Source organism: Trichosurus vulpecula, chromosome 2, assembly GCF_011100635.1.
Source record: "Trichosurus vulpecula isolate mTriVul1 chromosome 2, mTriVul1.pri, whole genome shotgun sequence".
NCBI classification, from domain to species: domain Eukaryota; kingdom Metazoa; phylum Chordata; class Mammalia; order Diprotodontia; family Phalangeridae; genus Trichosurus; species Trichosurus vulpecula.
The window spans coordinates 377,950,628-377,962,058 of NC_050574.1; the positions used below are offsets into that span (position 1 = coordinate 377,950,628).

General features: G+C 39.3%; 1 pseudogene; it reads left to right on the top strand.

Annotated features, from left to right (window-relative positions):
* Positions 1–10,508: 10,508 nt before the first annotated feature.
* Positions 10,509–10,919, top strand: LOC118837213 (annotated as a pseudogene).
* The last annotated feature ends 512 nt before the right edge of the window (positions 10,920–11,431 follow it).

Below are 11,431 nucleotides of genomic sequence, written 5' to 3' on the forward strand. Positions count from 1 at the left end.
AGGAAAGTGTATGAAGCTAATTCTAAGGTATAAAAGATGAATAGCATAAGGTATCACACTTTCTAGAGACGTTTATTTTTTTTGATAGGTCTTATTAAGCTTTAAGCTAAAAGAAAAAGGTTCTGATTGGATATAAGGCATTAACCAGATGCTGGTGGGAATGTTAAATTTGGAATTATTTTTAATTAAACACTTCCTATATTAGGAAGATGCAGACACACCTAGATTATAGACAAATAGTAAGATATTTGAATTCAGTTATGGATATATTGAGTTTGAGATATCTTTAGGACAGTCAGTTTGGAATATCCAATAGGTAACTGAGGGTGCAGAACTAATGATAATCTATGAGTCATATGCATGTAGTTGATACATAAAAAGAAGAGGGCTTTGGGGAACACGGAATGAGAGGGCACGATATGGATAAAGAACGGTCAGACAGGTAAGAGAAGAAACTGGAGAGGTCAGAAAAACTGAAAGAACAGAAAACAGGAAGAGAAGATGGTCGGCGGACATGTGCAAAAATGCAGCAGAAAGGAAAGATGAGGGCTGAGAAGACACTGTCAGATTTGGCCATTAAGAGATTGCTGGTAACTAAAGAGAGCAGGTTTAGTTAATAAGGTTGGAAGCTACATAGCACAAGGTTTTAAGAAATCAAGAACTTTTGGGACAAGAACTCACTATTTGACAAAAACTGCTGGGAAACTGGAAAATAGTATGGCAGAAACTAGGTATAAATAAACATCTCACTGTATACATGTATATAAGGTCAAAATGGGTACATGATTTAGACATAAAGGGTGATGCTGTAAGCAAGTTAAGGCCGAGCATGGAATAGTTTACCTACCAGATCTATGGATAAGGGAAGAATTTAGGACCAAACAAGAGATTAAATTTACAAAATATAAAATGAATCATTTTGATTATATCAAAATAAAAATTTTGCACACACCAAAAAAAAAAGCACTGCAACCAAGATGAGAGGAAAGCAGAAAAAATTTTTACAGCAAGTATCTCTGATAAAGACTTCATTTCTCAAGAATATAGAGAACTGAGTAAAATTTATAAGAATACAAGTCATTCCCCAGTTGATAAATGGTCAGAGAATATGAACAGGCAGTTTTCAGATGAAGTAATCAAAGCTATCCAGTCATGAAAAATGCTCTAAATCACTGTTGATTAGAGAAAATGCAAGTTAAAACAACTCTGAGGTACCACCTCACACCTGTCAGATTGGCTAATATGACAGAAAAGGAAAATAGGGGCAGCTAGGTGGCACCAGTGAGTAGAGCACCAGCCCAGGAGTCAGGAGGACCTGAATTCAAATGCGGCCTCAGACACTTGACACACTTACTAGCTGTGTGACCTTGGGCAAGTCACTTAACCCCAATTGCCCTGCCTTTCCACCTCCCCCAAAATTTTAAAAAACAAAAGGAAAATGATAAATGTTGGAGGGGATATGGGAAAATTGGAACACTAATGCACTGTTGGAGTTGTGAACTGATCCAACCATTCTGAAGAGCAATGTGTAACTCTGCCCAAAGAGCTATAAAACTGCATATCCATTGATCCAGCAATACCTCTACTAGTTCTGTATCCCAAAGAAATAAGAAAAAAAGAGGGGAGGGGACCTATTTGTATGAAAATATAATAGTTCTTTTTGTGGTAGAAAAGAATTGGAAATTGAGGGGATACCCATCAACTGGAAAATGGCTGAACAAGCTGTGGTAGACAATTATGATGGAATATTATTGTGCTATAAAAAATGATGAGCAGGATGCTCTCAGAAAAACCTAGAAAGACTTACAGAGTAAAGTGAGCAGAACCAGGAGAACATTGTATACAGTAACAGCAATACTGTGCAATGAACAGCTGTGAATGACCTAGCTATTCTCAGCATTATAGTGATTCGAGACAATCACAAAGGATTCATGATGAAAAATGCTGTCTCCAGAGAAAGAACTGATGGTGTCTGAATATAGACCAAAACATATTATTTTTCACTTTTTTTTAGTTTTACTTTGCTTCCACAACATGGAAATGTTTTACATGATTACACACATATAATCTATATCAGATTGTTTACCATCCAAGGGAAGGGGGGTGTGGAAAGAGAGGGTGAGAATTTGGAACTCAGAATTTTTAAAATGAATGTTGTGTTTTTACATGCAGTTGGGGAAAAAATAAAATATTAAAAAACAATATGTAGGATTACAAAGAAAAAAAGAAAAGGAGAAAAAAAAGTGGAGACAACACAGTCTCCCCCCCCCCACTTAACGGTATTTTATTTTTTCCAATTACATGTAAAGATAGTTTTCAGCATTCACTTTTATAAGATTTTGAGTTCCAAATATTTTCCTCTCTCCCTCCCTCCTGTCCTATCACCCCAAGATGCCAAGTAGTCTGATGTAGGCTAGACATGTACAATCATATTAAACATTTCCACCTAAGTCATGTTATGAAAAAAGAATCAGAATAAAAGGGGAAAACCACAAGAAAGAAAAAAAGAAAATATTATGCTTCTATCTGCATTCAGACTCCATAGTTCTTTCTCTGGTTGTGGATAGCATTTTCCATCATGAGTCTTTTGGAATTGTCTTAGATCATTGTATTGCTGAGAAGAGCTAAGTCTATCAAAGTTGATCATGGGACAATGTTGCTGTTACTATACAATGTTCTCCTGGTTCTGCTCATTTTACTCAGCATCAATTCATATAAGTACAGGTTTTTCTGAGAGCATCCTTCTTATCATTTCTTATAGCATAATAGTATTCCATTACATTCATATACCACAACTTGTTCAGCCATTTCCCAGTTGATGGGCATACCCTCAATTTCCAGTTCTTTGCCACCACAAAAAGAGCTCCTATAAATATTTTTGTACAAGTGGCATAGACAGTATTTTTAAAGAGTTTTGTTGGATAAGGGAGGAGAGAAGAGAGAAAAGTTCTTGGGGATGGTAGAGTCTAGTAAAGGTTTTAAGAATGTTTGAAGGCAACAGGGAAATATGAAGTAGATAGGGAGAGGTTGAAGATTCAGCATGAGGTATGGTTGAGGATGCATTCTGGTGGCAAAGGAGGGAGAAGATGGTAGTGAAGGCATGTGGAATGAGGTTGGTTTGGGTGAAGATGACTACCATATTGTCAGGGTCTAGAGGAAAGGAAGACAGTGGGAGATGACATCAAGGGGTTTTGAGATAGAGTAGTTTTTCACCCTGTGTGAACACTCCTTAATCTCCTTTGCTGCCTCATCCACATCACATCCTTGAACTATGGCCAAGATAGCTGCCTGAGCAAGCACACTGCCCAGCTTACATATACCACTCCAACAAAAACCCGGATTCATACCAGCCCACATAATGATTAAGAAATCAAATTAGAGGGGCAGTTAAGTGGCACAATGAGTAGAGCACCAGCCCTTCTCAGATGCTTGACATTCTTACTAGCTGTGTGACCTTGGGCAAGTCACTTAACCACAATTGCCCTGCCTTCTCACATCAAAAAAAAAAAGTGTAACAAAAAAAGAAATGGTGATTTCTTTTTCCACCTTAGAATTGCATTGAAAAGTCAGACACCCAAGGACAATAGGAAAGGGGGCCACTAGCAAAGTGAGTGCCCAGACATGCTAAAACAAAACCTTAGCTTCATAGTTCAGCCAAAGACAGAGCAGAGCCTGAGGACTAGGCAGTAACCAGAGTGGCAGGGCAGTTTGTAGACTAGGCCGTGCCAGGCTCAGGGCCTCCAAGGTTTCTGGCCTCTGTCTTGACATGCCAGAAAGTTCCCTAAGGATCCATCACAACCTCAAAGATCCAGGAGGTAGAAGTCAAGCACAGGAATTCAGGGTTGAGAACAAGCTGGGCAGATAACCTGACCTCTCCCCTAAAAAGCCAAACTTGGTTGAACCTGACCTTGGCACAAAATTCTAAGTCAGGAACTCCAGCTGGAGAGATGAGTAAATCAAAGAAAAAAATAGTATAAAAATTATTGTAGATCCACAGATTCACCAATGACACAGTAACAATTGTAAGCGGTCACTCAAAGGAATAAATTAGTGTCCCAAAAAGATTCCGTGAATACCTAGAAAAAATTAAGCAAGAAATAAAGAATTAAAATCCCTGGAAGAGAGAATTAGAAGGAGAATAACATCAGGAAGGAGTAACCCATATCCAAGAAAGAGATTCCCTGAAAACTAAGTAAGCTAATGACTCCACTATAATAAAATTATTAAAATTTTGGAAACAACAAGCAAGAATTGATAGTAAAAAAAAAACCAAAACATCTGGATCTCTGAAAACTGATAAAAAAGCCTGGCTATTCATAAATGAAAATTGCCCAGGTTTTTGGAACCAAAGGTCAAAGTGAATATGGAAACAATATACCCATTAAAAGAGGTGATTGGGAAGGGGAGGGACAGGGCAGGGAACAAACACAAAACCCTTTGCAGCAAGTTTCTGTGATACAGGTCTCATTTCCAGGGTGTATAAGGAACTAATGCAAATTTATAAGAATAAGGGCATTTCACCAGTTGATAAATGATGGAAGGGTATGAACAAGCTGTTTTCAATGTAAGAAATCTAAGCTATTACCAACCATATGAAAAAAATTCTCTGAATAATAATTAGGGAAATACAAATTAAAAACCCTGAGGTCTTATTTTATACCCATCAGATTGGAAACAGTGACCAAAAAAAAATATGTTGAAGGGGCTACAGAAAAACAGGTACATTACTGCCCTATTGATAGAATTATGAATTAGTACATCCATTCTGGAAAACAGTTAAAAATATTCCCCCAAAATATTAAACTGTGCATACCTTTTGATCCAATAATACACAACCCTGGCCTGTACACCAAAGAAATAAAAAAAAAAACCACCAAGATGTACAAAAATATTTATAGCATCTTTTTTTTTCTAGTGGCAAAGAATTGGAAATGGAGAGAGTACCCATCACTTGGGAATGGCTGAATAAATTATGACCTATAAACATTATGAAATTATATTGTGCTGTAAGAAATGATGACAGGCATAGTTTGAGATAAACCGGGAAAGACTTAGATGAACTGATGCAAAGTGGTGTGAGAAGAACCAGAATAATTTACACATTCAGTAATATTTTAAAGATAATCAACTTTGAAAGACTTAGTAATTCTGATCACCAATCACAGTTTCAAAGGATTCATGATGAAATGTGTTATTCTCCTTTAGATAAAAAAATAGACTCAGTACAGAATGAAACATTTTCTTAAAAAAAAATATGGCTAATGTGGAATTTGTTTTGCATGACTAGACTTTTTGTGGTCTGTTTTTCTAGCCTTCTTAATAGATGGGTAGGGGTTAGAGGGAAGGAGAGAATTCGGAACTGAAAATAAAATTGAAGAAAAAAATTATGAAGGGCAGAGTTTCAGAGAAATCTGGGAAGAGTTACATGAACCGATGCAGAACTACATGAACAGAACTAACAGAACAATTTATACAATAATATAACTGTAGAGACAAAAAGAAAACCCAGCTTTTAAAATACTAAAGAAAACTGATCAACACAACAACCCACCATGATTCCAGAGGACCACCGATGAAACATGGCACCCAACTCCTGATGGGTGATGGAATCAAGATACAGAATGAGACAGACATTTTTAGACGTAGCCAATGAGAGAAAAAAATGTTTTAATTGTTATTAAAAAGATCTAATAGCTGTGATTCCACTCTGGAAAGCAATTTGGAATAATGCCCCAAAAGCTACTAAATTGCATACTCTTTAACCTAGTGGTATCATACTAAGCCTTATTCTAAATAGATCAAAGAAAGGAAATGATCCTTTATGTACAAAAATATTTATAGCAGCTCTTTTTGTTAACCAAAAACTAAGAAATTCGCAACCAAGCAGGAACCCATCAACTGGGTGTCAGAACTCATACTGGGTAGTATGAGTAACCTGCCAGATTTCAGCACACAAGGCCTCCCTATCATGGTGTATTTTGTATACTTATTATGGTGATTCTAGGAGCTTTACTATCACAGCAGTCTTCTCTGATCCCCACAACAAAGAAATCTTTGTACTTTAGCTGAATGTGTTATAGGGGCTGATGGATCAATTCCCCAAGTTCCCACATGGCTTGAATGTAGCTGTGCCATGGCAGGGCCTTCTGCATTGGTAACTAAGGTGGGACTTTCTTACTGTTTTAGAATGATAAATTAATTAAGTCTCTTTGATTAAGTCTTACTAAGTGCTAAACCCCAGGCCCATACCCTTTTATTACTAGGTAAAAAGCCCCAGGCCCAAACCCCTAATTACTAGGTGCTAAGCTTATGTGGGCTTGAAGCCCTCATGGTCCTAAGGGGAGTTGCTAAAACCAGAGCCAATACTAGGTGCCTAAGTTCTGGTTGCTCAAATGACTTTCTAGTTGATTGGATGACGGCTAAGGACTGTATAAAAAGATAGAACAGACCTTGGAGAGGCAGACGTGGGGGAAGCAGGAGGTGGAGCAATAAAAGCTGAGGAGCAAAAAAAGCCGAAGCAGCAGGCACTACTGAGTGCAGGACTGACCAGAGAACCAGCTTCTTGGACCAGAGAGTGCTAAGCAAGGACTTGAGACCAGTGGGTAATCTTACAGGAGAGCCCTAGCATTGGGGGGAAGCACAAGTATGGTTTGGCTTACTGCCATAATATTTTTCTGTAGGCTTATTTGATCTGGAAAGTTTTGGCCCCAATGCTGAATTGGGGACATTGTTCCATGGGTCTGCTACTTTGGAGCTTGAATAAATGCTTTAATTCCTCTGCCGCCTTCTTAGAGAATTCCTTATATCCTGCGATTCCGAACCATTCAGGCATGCCCATGATTTTCTTCAAAGTCATGAATTCTGCCTTAATGCTGTACCTTCTTAATCCCAAAATTAGCACATTTCACTTTCTGATCATACCTTTCCTCTTTCTCCTATTCTAGAGCATAAGTGGTCTGACCTTAGACATCTCAGTTGCTTATCAATATACACAGTCATAGAAAGCCAAGGCATAGTGGAGAGTTTAGTTTTTAAATTCAGAATTAAAATTAAAACACAATTCAAAGTTACAAGATGGGTCCCAGGTCACAAAATGGGGTCTAATAAGCATTAAAGTATCACACAGCAATGCATATTTCCACCACAGGGCCTTTCCCCCAGTTCAGGAAATGTAGGAATTCTTTGTTTCCTGTCTGACTATGATGTGTTGAAGAAACCCTGAGTTGGTACAAAGTGCATATAAAAGGCATTAATAAAACACATAACATCTCTCTCTTCTGGTGATTGAGCAAACAATTGCTATTAAGTCTCTAGGTTGGGAGAGAGGTTCCTACCTACAGCTGCCTACTCTCTCCACCAAGGATGACATAAAACCATCAGCATATCACGCAGCTATTTTCCTGTCTTGTCCTTTCCTGCTCTTAGGTGAATGACCATTGGAACAAATCAGGCTACAACCTTGTGAGCTCAAAAGTTCAGAAGAACCATGATAAAACAAATTATAAGATTAGAGGAAAAAACTTGGAAGGAGAATTAATAGAAGCGGTACCAAACCTTACCCAAGTCACACACTCCCTGAATGCAACAAACAAGTTAATGACTCAAGGGGGCAACAATAAATTATAAAAGTTAAAAGACATTAAAAAAATAAAAGAAAATGATACTTCTTATTTTAAAAACTGATCTGGAAAACAGGTCAAGTAAAAAAATGTTAGAAAAAGAGCCTGACTACTGTATTTCAACAATTGTGAATAAAGATCATCTAAGCCGATTAGAATCAGAAGATGAAATGAAAATGTATGGGACAGGATTTTTAAATAATAGACATCTTTAGGAGAAAAAAAGGAAATTTATTTTACAAACCTTGCAAGATTTGGGCACACCTCCATAATGGAGGAGGCGAGGTAAAAGGGAACCTGCCTTAATTTATACTCTTAATGAAAAGATTCCCACCCACCTCTATCTCTTCTCACCATTGGCTGGAAGGTGGGCTTACAGTCTAGGCACGAAAACTAGACAGAGGACCAAGGTTGATCCGGTCCATTCGGGTTTTCCCTATTGCGACTCAACTGCCAGGGTGGCCTCTGAAAGTCTAGGAGAAGAAATGGGGTGGGGGGGGAGGAGAGACCTTCCTGGAGCAGAGAACAAATAGCTCACAGGAAGTTCATTATCTTCTAACATCTGAGAGAGGGGGAAGGGCATGCCCACAGCTCCAGGCCCTGACCTTCCAGAATCACAAGGCCAAATCCCAAACCTCTCCTATTCCCTTAGACATACCCTGTGAAGTCTTCACAATTATCCACCCCATTAAAAAACAAAAAGAATCCTTTGGTCACCTCCTAAAAGAAACTCCAAAATGAAATGTCCCAAGAGCTTCATAACCAAAATCTAGAGCTTCCAAGTCAAAAAGTTCTGCAAGCAGCCACAAGGGGTAATGACGCAAGGCAACAAACATTAAGCATGTATACTGTTCTAGACACTATACTAAATGCTAAGGGATGCAAATACAATTAAAAAGAATGATAATCTCTGCACTAAAGGAGCTTGTATTTTATCAGAAGATAACCACGAGATCAAAGGGAAGTAAGAAGTATGGGAAGAAGGGAGGTATCCAGAGGGAGGGTAGTGGTGAAGTCAGAAGTACAATTGAGTGTTGAATGAAACAGCTATTGTGGTTATGATGGGAGGATGGAACCTGGACCCCTAAAAGGAAAACACCATATGTCTGAAAGCAACCCAGCCCCTGAACTTTCCTGTGGCTCCCTGACCACTTAACTCCTTTCATTGTCTGCACCTGGCCCACACCAGGCTACTTGCCTCTTCTTAATTCCAACCAGATCGTCTTACAGTCTTTTTTGTGTATGTGTCAATCCCATCCTCATCAAGTTCACAGATTTACTAGAAATCTTGCCGGACATACTGGTGTCGTAATAAAACCTTGATACTTTGACTGAAAGAAGGCTTGAGTAGTTGAATTCTTTTTGAGGCAGATTCACCCTGTACCCTTACATTTTGGGGTTTCCAGCGCCTCAAACTCCAGCAGTTAAGTCCCCCAAATGGAGGCCCCCCAGAAGGAACTCACCCATGGAGCAGAAAAAAGGAGATGACATTCAGACAGTATGAAAAGATAGTTGAGTCATGGTCACAAAGTCTCAAAGAATCAGAAGCACAGCCAAGAAAGGAGTAAAGCAAAGTCAAGGAGTCACAGGTCAGGTTGAAACAAAATTTGGCTGCTACCACTATAAAGCACAGGAGCTTCAAATAGAACATTCCATAAGGCAAAAGATAGAGGCTTACAAATAAGGATAATTTACCAGGCAAAAACAGTATGATCTCTGTGTCGGGGGAGGGGCTGGTCTATCTCCATACAGAATAAGATTCCCAAGCATTACTGATTAAAAGACTGGAACTGAATAGAAAAGTTGAAATATAAATACAGCAATCAAGAGAAGTCCAATAAGGTAAATATCTGAGCCATTGAAAGGGACTTTACAATGAGGAATTATTTACATTCTAATACAGGTGAAGAAACAAGTATCCCCATCAGAACCTTAATATCAAGGATCTAGGAGATAGAAAAAGGGCTTGGAAGTGGCTGTGTTATGTTTCAATGATCTTTTTCAAGAAGAAAGAAAAGGGAGGTAAAAAATACAATAGGAAAAAAAGGAGGGTAAGGAAAAGTACTGTCATATCTGGGTGCACAAGTAGAAGACTACACAACAAGGAAGGAGATGGGGAGGCAGTGAAAACCACTTGAAATTCATCTGAACTAGTCAAAGAAGCATGTGTACATTTATACACATACACAAATACATTCAGTTCAACAGTATATTAAAAGAACTGGAAGAGAGGATGGGGGGGGGTGGGAATAAGAAGAAGCATAGCCTAATAGGTTTAGTCATAAGTAAGCTCTAACTTCAGAAGGTGGATCAAGAAAGGGGTTTAAAAGAAAAGTAAGAAAGTCTAAGACCCTGTGGTTGGTTTCTTAATGAAGGAGAGAAGGAAAGGGAAAGAGAAGTAGATTGTGTGTGGGGTGGCGAGACCACCCAAGTACCCCAATAATTCACAGAGGCTTCTCAGGTAGGGACAAAACAAGGTTAAATCCCAAGGTCTATTCCATCATCTCATTGCCCCTGCTTATTCCAGAAATAATTCTTATATTTTTTCTCTCTGTGAAGTCTTCACAAGAAGTATCTCCCACTCAATTGCATCAAACATAGCTCACTAATGCTGTCATTCACTACCCTCTTCTTTGTAAAGGGAGGCAAGAAAGTAATAAGTGAATAGATTGAAGGAAAATACACAATAGTCATAACCATGAACTTGAATAAGATAAACTCACTTATAAAATGTAAGGGGAGAGTTGAATGGATTAGAAAGCAGAATCTAACAATTTGTTCATAAGAAACACATTTCAGTCCCAAGTGCAGCGAGGTCGCTCTTGGGGCTCCATGTGAACACTGGGCGAGAGCCCCCTGGTTGAGCAGGGCAGGACACGGTGTTGGGGGATGGAGTCGCAGCAGCTTTGGGTACAGGAGGCGATGGACACCATGGTGAAAGGACTGGAGCAGAAGAATATCCACAAGATGCAGGGTACCATGTTCCAGTGCAATGCCACCTGCTGTGAAGATACCCAGGCCTCCATGCAGCAGGTTCATCAGTGCATTGAATGCTGCCATGCTCCCTTGGCCCAGCACAAGCCCTTGTGACCAGCAAACTGGAGAAATTCCAGGATCTCCTGGCTCACTGCACCATGCACTGCAATGACAAAGCCAGACTTGATAGATGCGGGGAGCAAGGAGCAGCAGGTGAAGAGGCAGCTAGAGTCCTGTGTGACCAAATGTATTGATGACTACATGTGCCTCATCCCCACCATGACCAAGAAGACGAAGGATTCCCTGGCATCTATTGCAAAATAGAGTCATTGTCAATAGTCATCTGGGGTGGGAGAATGGATCTACTTGTAAAAATGTATGGAAATTTTTACCTTTAAGTGAAAATTTAAGAATGAAGAAATTGAGGCTGGTAGCAAGTTTAAGAATACCTTTATGGGAATTTCACATCTGCCTCTGGACTCTGTTAGTTCCATTTTATATTTTAGCCCATATGTGAAGAAATGGACGAAACTGGTGCTCAGATCTGGATTGGAGGTAGCATGGAGGGCCAATACTACCCAGGCCCATCCCTTCAGCGAAGATGACTCCTAGTCTATCTGTTGAAGCCCTTACCAGCTTTCAGCTGGTTCAGAGATATTCCGTTCCTAGAAGCTGGAATAACCTGTTGGGTTTATAGGTATTAGCAGTTCTCCTCCCCAACCTACCTCCCATCTGGTAGGAATCCCTGGGGTAGCTGCCCACTTTTGTTTGGTGCCAACTTCACATCCACCTAATTGAACCATTTCCCGACCATTAAGCAGCAGCCATGAGTTCAC